This window comes from Tachyglossus aculeatus, chromosome X1, assembly GCF_015852505.1.
Source record: "Tachyglossus aculeatus isolate mTacAcu1 chromosome X1, mTacAcu1.pri, whole genome shotgun sequence".
NCBI lineage: Eukaryota > Metazoa > Chordata > Mammalia > Monotremata > Tachyglossidae > Tachyglossus > Tachyglossus aculeatus.
Window position 1 is genome coordinate 45,559,357 of NC_052101.1, and position 18,235 is coordinate 45,577,591.

The 18,235-nt window shown below is 45.7% G+C and overlaps 1 pseudogene; it reads right to left on the reverse strand.

Moving 5' to 3' along the window:
* Positions 1-18,235, reverse strand: part of LOC119950112 — a 60,522-nt pseudogene that overhangs the window by 11,993 nt on the left and 30,294 nt on the right.

Consider the following 18,235-nt stretch of genomic DNA (forward strand, 5'->3'; position numbering starts at 1 on the left):
AAGAATTTAGTTTGAGCTTTTAAGAAGCTTGTGGGTTCTGTAAAGATTCTTTACCTTCTTTAACCTGCTGCCAGTCTTGCCCGAGACAGACACAACCACTATGCTAGTTTTCCATCATTGTTGCCCATGATACCTACTAAACCCCTAGGCTCCTGACCTGCCAATGCAGGCTCCTTTGACCCTTTGGAGGGGACAAGAATCCAAAAATGACAGAATTGGAAGGGATGGGTTATTTGGGTCAGGCCCCCAGCCCTCCAGGCAAGAAAATAACAAAAACCTTCCAAGATGGATGAGTATTTATTCTTTTCATAAAAGTCTCCAGAGTTGGGGACCACAGGAGTTCTTCTGGTAGGCTAATCAATCAGTCAATCAATAGGAGCTAGACTATAAGGTCCTTAAGGGCAGAGATCACATCTACTAGACTACTGTGCTCCCCCAAAGGCTTAGGACAGTGCTCAGCACACGGTAGGTGCTCAGTAAGTGCTGACGACTGACAGATATAATTATTCCATGGCCTTCTTTTCTCTATGGATCTGAAAGCTGGACAGTGAAAAAATAGGATAACAAGAACATCGATTCCTTTGAAATGTGCTGTTGGAGAAGACTTTTGTGAATACCATGGACTGCCCGACAAACAAACAAACGGAATCTAAAATGGATTTTAAAGCAACGTGGTCTTTGGAAGGTCAAATGACTCGACTTACATTAGCATATTTTGGACAAATAATCAGGAGGACTAATTCTCTGGAGAAGACACTAATGCTAGGAAAAGTCCATGGAAAACATGTTAGAGGGAGAATGGCAGTTAGATCAATCAATCAATCAATCAATCGTATTTATTGAGCGCTTACTATGTACAGAGCACTGTACTAAGCGCTTGGGAAGTACAAATTGGCATCACATAGAGACAGTCCCTACCCAACAGTGGGCTCACAGTCTAAAAGGGTTCACACTGGTGACAGCTGGAGCACAGGATACTTCGGGACACTTTCACTCATTCAATTGTATTTATTGAGCACTTACTGTGTGCAGAGCACTGTACTAAGCGCTTGGGAAGTACAAGTTGGGAACACATAGAGACGGTCCCTACCCAACAGCGGGCTCAAAGTCTAGAATGGGGAGACAGACAACAAAACAAAACATATTAACAAAATAAAATAAATGAGTAAATAGAATAGTAAATATGTACAAGTAAAATAGAGTAATAAACCTACACAAACATATATACAGGTGCTGTGGGGAGGGGAAGGAGGTAGGGCGGGGGGGGGATTGGGGAGGGAGAGAGGGAAAGGGGGCTCAGTGTGGGAAGGCCTCCCGGAGGAGGTGAGCTCTCAGTAGGGCTTTGGAGGGAGGAAGAGAGCTATTCATTCATTAGATGGACAGAGACCATAAAAATGATAATGGAAGAACTGTTTGGAAAGGTTACGGACTATGGTAGAGGACAGGACGCTCTGGAGAAAGTATACCCAGAGAAAAAAATGCTATGAATCAGAAATGACTCGATGGGCACAACATCATCATCATCAGTCATCATCATAATCCACTCCCAAATCCCTCATCTTTCCTTATGGGACCTTTTTTTGTCATCATCAGTCAATAGCACTTCTTGAACACTTACTATGTGCAAAGCACTGTTCTGGTGCTGGGAAACAACATTAGGAGTAACAGGACAGAGTCCCCTGGTCAGAAGGAGCTTTCAATGTAATGAATAAAGACAAGTGGACAAGAATGGCCAAATACTCAATAGGTAAAAGAGTGAACGAACACACAGATATCTTAATATTAGATAGACTGCACCTGGATCTGGGACATTTGGGCTTTTGGTATTTGGCCCAAACTCAGTCTTATAGCACTTGTGCCCATATCTATACATTACAGATTTTGAATAGAGAAGCAGCTGGGCCTAGTGGACAGAGCTCAGGGCTGAGAGTCAGAAGAACCTGGTTTCTAATCCCAGCTCCGCCACTTGTCTGCTGTGTGACCCTGGGTAAGTCACTTCAGTTCACTGTGCCTCAGTGACCTCATCTGTAAAATGAAAATTAAGACTGTGAGCCCTATGTGGGACAGGGACTGTGTCCAACCCAACGAACTTATAGCTACTCCAGTGCTGAGTACAGTGACTAGCACACAGTAAGCACTCTAAATACCACAATAAAAATTATTTTAGTGTCTGTCTCCCCCTCCAGATGTAAGCTCACTGTGGGCTGGGAATGCGTGCACCAACTCTGCTGTACTGGGTTTACTACCAACTACCAACGGTTTATTGCAGTGTTTTGCATACAGAAAGACCTCAATAAATACCACTGACTGATTGATAGCTACAAATGATCAAACATGAAAATATGCATTTAAATACGCAAACAGCTAACCCTTCGAGTGTACTGTTTTCACCACTCTGTTCTGTATTCTCTCCAGTTTTCATACAAGTTTTTAAAAGTGCAATCGATCAGTCAGTGGAATTTACTAAGCATCAATGACCAGAACTGGACCCAAAACCCCTAATGCCGGCCAGACCAGTTTGACCAGTGCAGTTTAGAGGTGGAGTACTTCCAGCTCTTGCCACATTCATGTTTTTGATACAGCCCAGTCTAAACTGGGAAGCAGCATGGAGTAATGGATAGAGCACCGGCCTGGGAGTCAGAAGGCTGTGGGTTCTAATCCTGGCTCCACCACAGGTCTGCTGTGTGATCCTGTGCAAGTCATTTCACTTCCCCGTGCTTCAATTCCCTCATCTGTAAAGTGGGGATTGAGACTTTGAGCCCCTTGTGGGACAGGGACTGGGTCAATCTGATTGCTTGTATCCACCCCAGTGCTTAGTATAGTGCCTGGCACACAGTAAGCACTTAACAAATACCATAATTATTATTATAAATGACTTTTTTTTAATATCAGCATCCCATAGCTGACCGGAAACTGAAAGGACATCAGCAATGATGCTCTGATGTTCTGCAGTATTTGTGGTTAGGCTCATCTTTCCTCAACCTACCCAGGTGGTATGGCCTAGTGGAAAGAGCATGGCCTGGGAGTCAGAGAAACCTGGGTTCTAAACCTGGCTCCACCAGTTGCCTGCTGTGTGATCTTGCTGTGTATTCTCAATTTCCTCAACTGTAAAATGGAGAGTCAATTCTGGTTCTTCCTCTTACCTAGACTGAGAGCCTTGTGTGGGATAGGAACTGTGTACAACCTGATTATCTTGTCTCTACCCCAGGCCTTAAAACAATGCTTGACACAGCATAAGCACTTAAACACCACAAAAATAATCACTTGTCTTTTGTCACAGGGTTTGATAATTTGCACTTTCCCTTCCTGAATTCCTTTCTGCTTTGAGGAACCATTTTCCTTGATACTTTACATCCCCCTGAATTCAATTCTAGCCTTCCATGTTGGTACCCTGGCCAATTCATAATCATTTGCCTATCAAATGCAGCTTTGATTCCTTCATCTAGGATGCCAATGACACTATGGATGGAAACTGGTCCCACGACTTATACGCATGGGACAATCAATAATCAAAGTGTTTCCCCAGTTTGACTTCAAGTCCCTGATGTCTCCTCTTTGGATAACTTTCAAGCCATCTGGCCATCATCAAAGTAGCCAGAGACCATAAATTTCCAGCTTGTTGACGAGTCTAAGTAGTTTGTCACTGTCACTTAAAGAGAATAATTTTTCTGGCACCATTTTGTCATCATTCAGTCATGCTGTTCGTTCTCCAGCATCATACGCTCTTTTAAGGGGCTGAACATTTTCGTTTGTTTAAATATCTCCGCTGGTATTGATGTTCAGCTGACTGGTCTATAAGTAATAATGATAATAATAACTGGGTATTAGTTAAGAGCTTACTATGTGTTAAGATCTATACAAACACTGAGGTAGATAAAAGATCACCAGGTCCCACATGAGACTCACAGTCTAAGTAGGAGGGAGAACAGTTTTTTTTTTAAATGATGTTTGTTAAATACTTAGTATGTGCCAGGGCCAGGGTAGATACAAGCTAATCAGGTGGGATACAGTCCATTTCCCACATAGGGCTCAGATTCTTAATCCCCATTTTAGAGGTAACTGAGGCACAGAGACATTAAATGACTTGCCTATGGTCACATAGCAGGCACATGTTGGAGCTGGAATAGGAACCCATGCCCCGATTCCCAGGCCTGTACCCTTTCCACTAGGCATGCCGCTTCCCAGCCTTCTTCCTTTCTTCCCCTTATTAATTTCATCCTAACAGAAAGTTGGACAAATCTGAATGCTACTGTGCTTTGCTATATCAACCAAACACTTTTCTAATGGTGAATGGAGTCAGGCTAATCTAGTGGGATCCCAATTCCAGATGTAACATTGGATATTCTGACACTGTTTGGATTGTGTCTACCAACTCTGTTACATTGTACTCTCCTAAGCGCTTAGTACCTTGCTCTGCACACAATAAGCAACTAATAAAGCATCTAACAAATAGAGAAGCAGCATGGCCTAATGGATAGAGCACCGGCCTAGGAATCAGAAGCACCTGGGTTCTAAAACCAGCTCCACCATTTTTCTGCTGAGTGACCTTCAGCAAATCACTTCACTTTTCTGGACTTAAGTTACCTCACCTGTAAAAGGGGGATTAAGACTGTGAGCCCCACGTGGGACAGGGACCAAGTCCAACCCGATTTGCTTGTATCCACCCCAGCGCTTAGGATAGTGCCTAGCCCCTAGTAAGCGCTTAAAATGCACCAGAATTATTATCATTACCACTGATTGATTGTTTTTATCCTTATATTAATGGCGGGTGCCTATTTTCTGCCATGAGGGGTTGGCCAATGTCCTATACAGGGGAACAGGAGGGCAGGGAACCTGACATGGTGTCTAACATTCAGTAGACACCGAGAAGACATTCAATAAACACCAGTGACTGGGCCAATATCAATTTGAAAGTCAGTCATATAAAAATGCATAGCCACAAGAAGGAATGTTTCTCATCCCGCTGCTGAATGTGCTGTGGAGAACAATACAATCCCGCTAGACTGTAAGCTCTTCGAGGGCAGGGATCTTGCACACCTAATAAGTCTTGTGTTCTCTTCCAAGCTCTTAGTCCTAGTGTTCTGCACACAGTGATCACCCAATAACCACTCGCGATTGACTGTCAGAGACTCCCTGAGAAGCAGCCCGGCGCAGTGGGTACAGCATGGGCCTGGCAGTTAGAAGGACCTGGGTTCTAATCCTGATTCCATGACTTATCTGCTATGTGACCTTGGGCAAGTCACCTCACTTCTCTGTGCCTCAGTTTCCACATCTGTAAAATGGGGACTGAGACTGTGAGCCCCACATGAGACAGGGACTGTGTCCGACCCAATTAGCTTGTATCCACCCCAGTGCTTAGTACAGTGTCTGGAGCTTAGTAAGCCCTTAACAAATATTATTTCTAAAAAACGAGATGGGGAGGCCACATGAACCAAGTGAATGGTGACACGGGCTCGTTAACCCTTGGCTTGGGTCAAATGGACCCACCTGGCAGGGAACCGAGGAGTGAGATCAGATATGGGTTGGCGATGGTGGCCAATAAAGAACAGGAACTTCATTTAGGATGCTCACAATCTCCGGGGCCCATGGGGTCAGCGGGCCAGGCCAATTTCCGAAACCTGTCTGTCTGGACGAACTCCGCTCACAACCGACGGGAGCCTACCTTCGGGCACCAGCTGGATGAAGAGCAGGACACCTCCTCCCAAGAACAGGGAGGCGGACAGGGAAATCCGCCGGGATATTTTGCGGAGGAGGACCCAGGAAAAGATATACGCGGGAACCTCCACCAGCGCAGAGAGGAAACAGTTCAGATACGGATCACCGTGCAAGTTGGGAACGTCAAGGGAGAGACCAAAGTAACCCACCGATATGGTCATCCTGAAAAACAGTTTGGAAAGACATTAGAGGGGAGGTGGGACACTGGTGGAAATCTGCCCGGCCCCGGAGCACCCAGGGGTGTGAGCCTGCCTGGTCCTCCGAGTGGGCTGGGCACAAATGGAATCAGGACACTAGAAGCCTGGGCGGGTGGCTAAGCCAGAAGATGCAGTGGCACCTTAGGTGCTGGTTTCAATGCCAGGTACATTGAGACCCTTGCACACCCAACCTAACCCTCCCCTGCTCTGGAGCCTGCCCCATTTTAAGGATGGTGGGAGTGGAGGCTGGTAATAATGATGATAATGATGTTGGTATTTGTTAAATGCTTACTAGGTGCCAGACACTGTACTAAGCGCTGGGGTGGGTACAAGCAAATCGGGTTGGACACAGTTCCCATCCCACATGGGGCTCACAGTTTCAATGCCCATTTTACAAAACAGGTAACTGAGGTCCAGAGAAGTGAAGTGACTTGCTTAAGGTCACACATCAGACAATGGGGCCGGGATTAAAGCTCATGACCTTCTGACTCCCAGGCCCGTGCTCAATCCACTACACCATGCTGCTTCTCCGATAGCCTGGTCCGCTTGCCTTGCATTACCAATCTCCACTGCCATAGTCCTTTAAATCAAACAGGCCCCAAAGCAACCTGGGAACTGGATCTGACTCCAGGATGGGAAAACTTCCGGGGTGCTCTCAGTCCCCACCCTAAACTGGGTCTTGGTCTCAAGTCCACCTGGACACAATGGCACCCTTGATTTTCTCCCCTCCTGGCTTCGGAAGCTGACAAAAGCAAGTCCCTGCCTCCCTGCCAATCAGTCCAGTTAGACATTCATTCATTCATTCATTCATTCATTCAATCAATCGTATGCATTGAACACTTACTGTGTGCCAAGCACTGTACAAAGTATTTGGGAGAGTACAATATAATAATAAACAGACATATGCACTGCCTGCAATGCAATCTGCCTTATAACCCCCTCCCAATTTAAGTCAGCAGCCAAGCTTCCATCCGCCCCAATCAATAAAAGGTATTTATTGAGCGCTAACTGTGTGCAGAGAACTGCACCGGGCGTTTTGAAGAGTACAATGGAACAGAGTTGGAAAACACATTCCCTGCCCACTAAAGTTCCACTGTACTCTCCCAAGTGCTCAGTACAGTGCTCGCCCCCACGGGAGGCAAGAGTATTTTCCACGTTCATATTCCACATCTGTCAGGGAGGGAACCTGCCTCAACTTAGTAAACGGTGAAACTCTGCACTGCTGAGTCGCTTACTCTAGAAAATGCCACACTACAAACAATTTCTAAAAAAAAAATCCTGGCTGAAGGACCCAGTTTTCTAGGAAAACTTCTTGCTGACCCCAAAAATGCTTGCTAGTCTAAATAACCTGTTGAGTCAATCTCCAAATGACAGAGTACTGCGAGGGGACAAAAGAAATAATTCAAATAGCCCTCCAGAAGCCCCAAATACGAGCAGAACAATTCCAAGAGTTGTGCTACTTTGGAAAAACGTAAGGTGGTGCCTCTGGCCGAAAAGCCAAAAGGGGGACAGGGAATCATCTGTATTTATTGAGCACTTACTGTGTATAGAGCACTGTATTAAGTGCTTGGGAGAGTACAATTCAACAGAGTTGGCAGGCACGGTACTTACCCATAAGAAGCTTAGAGTCTAGAAGAGGAGACAGACACTTAAATAAATTATGAATCTGTAAGTGCTGTAGGGGTGGCATGAATATCAAGTGCAGACTGTAAGCTCCTTGTAGGCAGGGAATGTGATTACCAACTCTGTTATATTGTACTCTCCCAAGCACTTAGTATGGTGCTCTGCACAGAGTTAAGGGCTCAATAAAAACCACTGTTTAATTGACTGATTGACTAAAGTTTAAGGGTCAATTAATCAATCAATGGAATTTATTGAGCACTTGTTGTGTGCAGAGCACTATATTAAGTGCTTGGAAAAGGGCAATACAACAGAAGGTTGGGAGATCCGAACTCTGTCACAAGGAGCTTACAATCTAGAGGGGGAGACAGACATTAAAATAAATAAATTACTGGTATGTACGGAAGTGTGGGCCTGTAGTGGGGTGAATATCAAGTGCTAAAATCAATGAGTTTATTGAGCGCTTACTGTGTGCAGAGCACTATACTAAGTATTTGGGAGAGTTCAATATAATAAGAGTTGGTATACATGTTCCTAGCCCACAAGGAGATTACGATATAGAGAGGGAGACAGACATTAACATAAATAAATTACAGCTTTATACATAAGTCTTGTAGGCCCAAAGGTGGGGTAAATAAAAGTACAAATCCAAGTGCAATAGTGATGTAGAATGGAGAGGGAGTAGAGGAAGTGCGGGACTAGTCGGGGAAGAATTCATTAGCCCAATAGAGGGGGCAGGATGCAACCAAATGAGAAAAGAAAACGACTGTGTGCAGGCCTCACCCACATTATGCTTAGCCTCCCAATAGCCTCACCCACATAAGTGCGTAGTACAGTGCTCTGCACACATTAAGCACTCAATAAATACAAATGAATGAATTAGTTGGGGAGAAGACCCCTGGGAGAGTGTAGAAGGAGATGGCAAGGGTGAGTCTGCTCAGGAAACAAGACCCTTCCCTCGGGACTTTCCAAGTCCAAAGAATTACCCTCCAAGGAACAGACAGATGACTACTTTAATGGCATTTTAATCAGTGTGGGCTGAGGCTCTGGCTCTTTCATAATAATAATTGTGGTATTTGTTAAGAGCTTACTATGTGCCAGGCACTATTCTATGCCCTGGGGTGGATATGCACAAATATCTTTCATTGGTTTCGACCTCTACAGGGCCATTTCTAAAAAGTGCACTTTGCTTCAGCTCCTGGAAAAGCAAAACCAGAAGAATCTGGGGAAATGAAGTGACTCATTATCACTGTGGAACCATCTGCGGCAGCATCCTGCCAGGCTAGCTGGGTCTTGTGGGCCCTAGGAATTCCCGAGGAATCATCTCCAATTCCGTAGAATAGAGAGAGAAAGAGGGACACTGACTGTGTGTATCAACAGCTGCTCCACCTCAGCCAGAGTGACTCAAACAAGCCAGTCAAAACAAATCTGGAAGCTTTGCTAAATCCTCCGGGTGAAGGGTCTCAGGATAGTGAGGGGCCAGAGTCTAAGCTGAGCATTGTTCTTCCCAAGTGGGCAAGTGAGTCAAAAGGTCATGGGTTGTTATCCCAGCACTGCCACATGTCTGCTGTGGGATCTTGGGCAAGTCATTCACATCTCTGGGCCTCAGTTACCTCATCTGTAAAATGAGGATTGACACTGTGAGCCCTATATGGGACACGCACTGTGACCAACTCACCCAGGGTTTAGTACAGTGCCTGGCACATAGTAAACGCTTAGGCAAAACTATTTCTCCTCCCTTACTGACACCCATGCCCATCATCCCCATCAGCTGTTCCGTACATTTAACTTCCTTCTCAGGATCCCTGTTCCTCCCCCTCCTCCATCCCTCACCCCCAACCATCTGGCCTTCTACTTCATTAGTAAAATTAACTCCATAAGATCTGAGCTCCCCAAAGTCACCCCTCCCCCTTCTCCAGCCCCTCTGCTCTCAACCCTCTCCGCTACTCTCCCATCCTTCCCAGCAGTATCTTCAGATGAGATCTCCTCCCTCCTCTCACGTGCTACTCCATCCACCTGTGCTTCAGACCCCATTTCCTCTCATCTTATGAAATCTCCCACCTCTTCCCTCCTCCCCTCAACTTCCATCTCCAACCACTCACTCTCCACTGGTTCCTTCCCCTCTGCCTTCAAACATGCCCACGTCTCCCCCATCCTAAAAAAACCCTCTCTTGAACCCACCTCCCCTTCTAGTTATTGCCCTATCTCACTCCTACCCTTCCTTTCCAACTCCTTGAACGAATAATCTACACTCACTGCCTCAAATTCCTCAACGCCAACTCTCTCCTCGACCCCCTACAATCTGGCTTCCGTCCCCTACACTCCACCGAAACTGCCCTCTCAAAGGTCACCATGACCTCCTTCTTGCCAAATCCAATGGCTCCTACTCTATCATAATCCTCCTCGACCTCTCAGCTGCCTTCGACACTGTGGATCACCCCCTTCTCCTCAACACGCTATCCAACCTTGGCTTCACAGACTCCGTACTCTCCTGGTTCTACTCATCTCTCCAGCCATTCATTCTCAGTCTCCTTTGCAGGCTCCTCCTCCCCCTCACATCCCCCTACTGACCCTCAAGGGTCCGTTCTTGGTCCCCTTCTGTTCTCTATCTACACTCACTCCCCTGGTGAACTCATTTGCTCCCACGGCTTCAACTATCATCTCTATGCTGATGACACCCAAATCTACATCTCCACCCCTTCTCTTTCTCCTACCCTCCAGGCTCATATCTACTTCTGCCTTCAGGACATCTCCAACTGAATGTCTGCCCTCCATCTAAAACTCAATATGTCCAAGACTGAACTCCTTATTTCCCCTCCCAAACCCTGTCCTCTCCATGACTTTCCCGTCACTGTAGACGGCACTACCATCCTTCCCGTCTCACAAGCCCACAACCTTGGTGTCATCCTCGACTCTGTTCTCTCATTCACTCCACACATCCAATCCATCACCAAAACTTGCTGGTCTCACCTCCACAACATTGCCATGATCTTCCCTTTCCTCTCCATCAAAACTGCTACCTTGCTGGTTCAATCTCTCATCCTATCCTGACTGGATTACTGCATCAGCCTCCTCTCTGATCTCCCATCCACCAGTCTCTCCCCACCTCAGTCTATACGTCACTCTGCTGCCCAGATTATCTTTGCACAGAAATGCTCTGGGCATGTTACTCCCCTCCTCAACAATCTCCAGTGGTTGCCTGTCAACTTACGCATCAAGCAAAAACTCCTCACTCTCAGCTTCAAGGCTTTCCATCACCTCGGCCCCTCCTACCTCATCTCCCTTCTCTCCTTCTCCAGCCCAGCCTGCACCCTCCGCTCCTCTGCCACTAACCTCCTCACCGTGCCTTGTTCTCGCCTGTCCCGCCATCGACCCCCGGCCTACGTCCTTCCCCTGCCCTGGAACGCCCTCCCTCCACACATCCGCCAAGCTAGCTCTCTTCTTCCCTTCAAAGCCCTACTGAGAGCTCACCTCCTCCAGGAGGCCTTCTCAGACTGAGCCCCCTTTTTCCTCTCCTCCTCCCCATCCCCTCTGCCCTACCTCCTTCCCCTCCCAACAGCACTTGTATATATTTGTACAGATTTATTACTCTATTTTATTTGTACGTATTTACTATTCTATTTATTTTGTCAATGATGTGCATATAGCTATAATTCTATTTGTTCTGACAATTTTGACACCTGTCTACATGTTTTGTTTTGTTGTCTGTCTCCCCCTTCTAGACTGTGAGCCCATTGTTGGGTACGGACCATCTCTATATGGTGCTGACTTGTACTTCCAAGTGCTTAGTACAGTGCTCTGCATACAGTAAGCGCTCAATAAATATGATTGAATAAATGAATGAAATACCACAATTATTGTTATTATTATTAGGCATTCGGAGAGACTTGATTCAACTTGTTGATGGCAGTGACAGTTTCCCCTATCAAACTGGAGGGATGGGAGTGTGGATGGTTAGTACTGAGTCGGCTGCTCTATTTCTCCCCATGGTCACACCTTTCTCTTCTTAACCATTCAGTGGCATCTGAGCTCACCCCAGTGTCCAGGGGCCAGAAAAGGTGCTCTGCTGGATTTCTGTGCATGTGATGTGTGAGTGGTTCTTGTTCAGAGATGCCCACGCTCTTGGATGTGGCCTCCCTGTCAGCCTTGCCATCTTCGAAATTGAAGACAATCCCCTCTATTGTGCTTCTGCAAAACCGTCAGCTCCTTCAAGAACAAGAGCTCTGATAATACTCAATTTGAAAATCAATGACCATGATGATCAATCAGCTGATACATGTGGGCTTGGGCAAGTCACTTGCATTCATTCATTCAATCAGATTTATTGAGCACACACTGTGTGCAGAGAACTGTACTAAGTGCTTGGTAGAGTGCAATACAACAGTAAATAGACATATTCCCTGCCCACAATGAGCTCACAGTCTGTGGGGGGGGGTGACAGGCACAAATACAAATAAATGACAGATATATACATAAGTACTGTGGGGCTGGGAGGAGGGAAGAACCAAGGGAGCAAGTCAGGGTGACACAGATGTGAATGGGAAAAGAGGAAAGGCGGGGTTTACTCTGGGAAGGCCTCTTGGAGGAGATGTGCCTTCAATAAGGCTTTGAAGAGGTGGAGAGTAAACTGTCTCTTGGATTTGAGGCTGGAGGGCGTTCCAGGCCAGAGGCTGGACGTGGACTAGGATTTGGTGGCAAGATAGAGGAAATCGAGCTACTGTGAGTAGGATGGCATTAGGAGTGAAGTGTACGGGTTGGGTTGTTGGAAATCACAGAGATAATGTAAGAGAGGACACAGTAAATGAGTGATTTAAAGCCAATGATAAGCAAATTTTTTTGATGCAGAGGTGGACAGGAGACCATTGGAGGTTCTGGAGGAGTGGGGAAATATGGACTGAACAATTTTTTAGAAAAATGATTCGGGCAGAAGAGTGAAGTATGGACTGAAGTGGGGAGAGACAGGAAGCAGGGAGATCAGCAAGGAGGCTGATATGGTAATCAAGTTGGGACAGGATACATGCTTGCATTAACAAGGTAGTAGTTTGGATGGAGAGGAAAGTGGATTTTAGTGATGTTATGAAGGTTGAAGCGACAGGATTTGGTGAAAGATTTGAATATCTGGTTTGAGAGAGAGAGAAATGAGTCAGACAATGCCACAATGATTGTGATGACAAAATTGATAAACAGTCCCTGTGGCATCTGGCAAGAAGAAAAAAAATGAAACCCTCTCATTTGTAAAATGTGGATCGAGACTGTGAGCCCCATGTGGGACAGGGACCGTATCCAGCCCCTTTTAGACTGTGAGCCCCTTTTAGACTGTAAGCCCACTGTTGGGTAGGGACTGTCTCTATATGTTGCCAACTTGTACTTCCCAAGCGCTTAGTACAGTGCTCTGCACACAGTAAGCGCTCAATAAATACGATTGATGATGATGATCCAGCCCAATTTGCTTATAGCCACCCCAGTGTTTAGTGAATGTATCCATTTATTGTTGCATTGTACTCTCCCAGGTGCTTAGTACAGAACTCTGCACACAGTAAGCGCTTAATAAATTGAATGAATGAATGAATACAGTGGCTGGCACATAGTAGCGCTTAACAAATACCAAAATTTTTTTTCCTCCAAACCCCAAAGAAACAGGGATTGCACATGCTACTTTCTTGTTGGGCCTATCTCTGTGTAACCACGTCAGCTTGGTTTAATTGCCCTGGCGGAAAGCTACCATCGCTGGAATGTTCAGACAATCCCCGTTTACTCACCATAAAATTATTGACATAATGGTGATGAGTCGGATGTTCTGGGTCCTTATCAGGTCCAGAAAGGTGTGAGATGGCTGCCCCTCGGGAGTCAGGTCTTGCAGCTGAAGGAACAGATGGGTGAGAAACGCTTTAACTGTACGTAGGGAGCGGGCAAAGAAATAGCCTGAAATGCTGGCTCATGGGCTTTGGAGGCTTTTTTTTTTCCTTACACGTCTGTAATATGTAAGTGCTCGTAAATATCAGTGATTGAATACTACTCCTACACATCTAACATATTGTATTTGTTCAATGCTTTTTCCCCCAAAGTGCTTGTATTCCAATTATGTCAGATAATAATTATTATGGCATTTGTTAAGCGCTTACTATGTGTCATGCACTGTTCTAAGTGCTGGAACTGTATAATCAGATAATCCCCGCAAAGAAGGGAGAGGCAGGTAATGTTATTCCCATTTTACAGATGAGGTAACTGAGGCCCAGAGAGGTTAATAACTTGCCCAAAGTCACCTCACTGGCCAGTTGCAGAGCTGGGAGTGGAACCCAGGTGTCCTGGTTCCCAGCCCCCTGCCCTTTCCCATAATTATTATTATTATTGTTAAGCACCTATTGTGCCAAGCACTGGGATAGACACAAGATCACATGGGGCTCACAGTCTAAGTAAGAGGGAATGGGAACTGAATTGCCATTTTGCAGTTGAGGAAACTGAGGCAAAGGGAACTTACATGACTTCCCAAGGTTACACAGCAGGTACATGTGGAGCTGGAATTAGAACCCAGACCCTCTAACCCCCAAGTCCATGATCTTTCCACTAGGCCATGCTGCTTCCCAGAGACCACTCTGGCTCCCTTAAAGCACCATAAAAGATGGTAGTCCTGGCTTTGGAATGTAGTTGCCAGTTTTCTGTTAACTAAGATTGAGACACTCAATAACTGTTCAAGCCAGAATTTTTTTCCAGCCAATTCCCAGGAATATTAAGCGGGCCACAAATTTAAAAGTTGTGAAATTCACGTTTACAGGCTTGGTTTCCTGCATGGGCACACCCTCTGAGGTATTTTCAGCAACTGGGATTTTGTGATTCATCCTTCAGCAAAGCTAATTCTTAACCTGTTTCCTCCCCTGGGTTTTGGAATTAGAAACACAAAAATTTGTTTGAATGAACTAGTCTTCTGACAAAATATTTCAGGCTCCGGGCTACCAGCCATGTTATTTATTCACAGGCCCCCTTCTTGGAGAAAACAAGTTCAGGTAGGCATGATGAGAGAGGTTCATTCCCAGAGAATTGATTCCTGTGACTGTTGATTTAAATCTGGTCTTTCATGAACTTCATTCCTCAGTAAACTGATGTGGCTTCTCACAAAAAGAAGGTTTTGGGGACGGCCTAGGTCCACTAGTTGGCAGGTCAAAGAGAGGTCACGCTATTACCGTATTCAATTAAGGAAAGACTCTTCCTTAAATAGCCCACTTTCCTCAAAACAATCTATTTCTGGCCGGGATGGCTGTCTCCATTTCCCTGAGTGGTTCTGGATACACCAGAACTGGCACGAGGGACTGAATGGCATTCTAAGATGGCAAAGCGTCTTGTGCTCTTAGAGTTTCTGCTCTCTGTGGAGGCAGCATTTCGTCCTCCTTTCCTCTTAGGTGCTCCTCATTTAGTGGATTCCACGTCTCCATCCAAAGGCATGGAACCCAATCGCCGGTCAGGGATGATGACATTAATGATGATAATACCTTGCTTTTTTTCCCAAGGTGCTTTTCCATCAATGACCAAACTGTATCTAGACTGTAAGCTCATTGTAGGGAGGAAATGTGTCCACCAACTCTGTTGTACTGTACTCTCCCAAACGCTTAATACTGTGCTCTACACAAGGTAACCGCTCAATAAATACCATTGATGATATAACCTCACAACGTCCCTCTGAAGTGAGGTGGGGAGAAGCAGGTATTATTATTCCCTTTTTACAGATGAGAGAAATGAAGTGACTTGCCCAAAGTCACACAGCAGGACAGAGCCAGAGCCCAGACTAAATTCTGGGTCACCTGAAGAGCTGGCACGGACCTCTTAAGGAAGAAGGAGCCAAGCTAAGCTGACTCTGGGGGAATTTGAAGCTGTCAAGCTCACTGTGGAAAGAGAATGTTTCTACCAACTCTGTTATACTGTACTCTCCCAAGCGCTCAGTACAGTGGTCTGCACACAGTAAGTGCTCAATATATAGGACCGGTTGACTGACTGAAGACATGGGGGAAAGGAGAAAACAACACACCAAGACAATCTGGGTGGCTTTATTAAAAACCAACCAGCTGCTGCCTGAGTATCTTTACATCTAGCATTGAGGTCATCTCCAAGAGTCCCAACTCTCTTCCAGATGGAAAGTTCGGATGCTCGGCTGTTACCTTCCCTCTGCTTTCACCTGTGAGAACTACCTCTATGGCTTGGCTGCGATCACTCACCTTGGGAATCCCCTACATGGTTGCTGTTACCTCAGCAACTGGGGTTTTTGCAGTTCCCAACTTTTCCTCGTAAATCAGGTGGGGCAGCTGACCAAACAATCCTACCCTAGCCAGATGCCCGAAAGGGTGGGGAGAAGCCGACAATGAGAAACTGGAAACAGAAACAAAGCTATGTGTAATTGCCCTGCTATGAAAAAACAGGTTCTGACTTTAACTGCTATTTGCTCCAGGGGCTAAACCACGCAGCAGAATGCACCTGTGTCCGTATCATCGTGGGAATTTTTACTTTTTTATGGTATTTGTTCAGCGCTTACTATGTGCCAGGCACTGTACTAAGCGCCAGGGTATATACGAGATAAACTGGTAGGACAGAGTCCATCACCCACATGGGGCTCATGGTCTTCATCCCCATTTTACAAAAGAGGTAACTGAAGCACAAAGAAGAGAAATGACTTGCCCAATATCACACAGGTGACGGAGATGGGATTAGAACCCAGATCCTTCTGATCCCAAGCCTGTGCTCTATCCACTAGGCCACGCTCCTTCTCTAATTTATCAACCTGGGACTCTCCTGACCTCAAATTCAACTTCGCAATCCCTGGTGAGTCTGAAGAGTAGAAGTTGAAGGCTCAGCGGTATTACTAATAATGAATGCTTAGTTGCTCTAAATCCAACAGCTGGAGCTCGGAATTTCCTGGAAAGAGGAGGGAGGCATCTCTTTCCTAGAAAGGGAGGGGAAGAAAGATGACAAGTCCCAAAGGTCAATCCAGGATATGCACTGGGTGCCTACTGAGTGCTATGTACTGTACTAAGCCCTTGGGAGAGTACAACAGGAGTCAAAGTTGTCATTAGCTTCTTGCAATTCCATAAACGAGAATGGTGTACTTTCTGATAAGTTTAACATACAATATGGCAATCAGAACTTTTGGCCCCTGAGTTTCACAAACCAGAATCAGTGTCAATACACTCTAGAAGACTGGGACACCTGGTTTTCTGGCTGTAAAACTAGGACAGGAATTCCTGCTGCTCCACTTCTGGTCTTTACTGAAAGCCTACAACCCTGTTCTACATGCTTGAGGGATTTTCAGAAAAGAAACACGTTCCCCACTTTCAAAGAGTTCACAAGCTAGTGGGGAATATGGGCAATCCAACCTGAGAGCCATTGCAAAGGTTAAAATAAACTCAGGTAAATCAAAGACAAATCTTTCCCGAGGGAGATGTTTTTGTGCTGAGATAAATGAAGTGGGTGGATGACTGAAATAGAAGGGGGTGAATCAGGGAAGGCTTTGTGAAGGTGAGGAGTGTGGTTTGTTGAAGCAGGCGGGGGAGGGCATTCCAGGAAAGGGAATGGCCTCCGGCATGTCAGAGATGAGAGTGGAGAGATATGCTTGGGAGTGGAGAGTTTGCGGCAAGGGGTAAGGGGAGAAGAAAGCAGCTAGACAAGGAGGGCACCACCTGATGGAGAGCTTTGAAGCTGATTGCCTGAAGACTTTGGTGCAGTGAGGGTTTCTGGATGAAATTTCAATTGTGTGCTGTTACCGTTAACCTGACGACTCTACTCTTCTCTGACTATACGGAATGATCCTGGAAGTGAAATGCCTTGGGCTGTATGGCTTCAGACAATGTAAACTTCCTTCAGGCACATACCTCTTCCAAACTGAATAGGGTTGACGGTGCTTCGATTTTATTCATTTTTGCAGCATTTTGGATGATAATTTCTGCTTCTTTCAATCTTCCTTGAGAGACAAGCCACCGAGGAGATTCAGGGACCATCCTGCAGCAAGTTTAAATAGCACATGTTTTCACATTGGCCAGAGCTGGTAAAGTAAGCACCTATCACTGACTTTTAACTCATTTTTTTTTCCACATCAAAAAAAGGGAGGTCACAAGTGGCAGTGTGAATGAGGAATGAGGAGTTAATGGCATGAAGTAAGACAGATGGACAAAAACACACAGTATATCAAGTTGTTACACCGTACATTGTGACAGGGAAATTAAAACCAGAGATCCTGGGCACAAAGGATGTTTTCTGCAAAGCTAGGAGTCCCACAGAAATCTATGCTATGTGCCTCATCTAAGACTGAAATGCCAGGGGGGATAAGGATGTCGTGAGAGTGACGGGACTTCCACTTCATTGATTTGTCCCTTTGAGGAGGCAAGGCCCTCTCTCCTTTCATTCTGCCTAGAGAGGGCAAGAGCCCCACCCTGTGGATTACCAAAAATAATAGGGAAGGTTTGGAGGCGGATGTTCATTCATTCATTGAGACGAGGCACTTGCTGAACCATGCAGAAAACAGAAAGGAAGATAGTGGGTTTGTAAATCCATCTGCCCCTTTATGGATCTAGAAAGCTGTGCACTGATTTTTCAGTGGAAAGTGTCTCCTTGTGCGAAGGGAGTCGGAGCCAAGGGGCGTTTTCCTTTGGACTTGAAAATGAAATTTGAACATCTCTTCAGGATCGTAAGAAAGTCTGTTTTAGTCACTTTGATTGCCCGGGCAT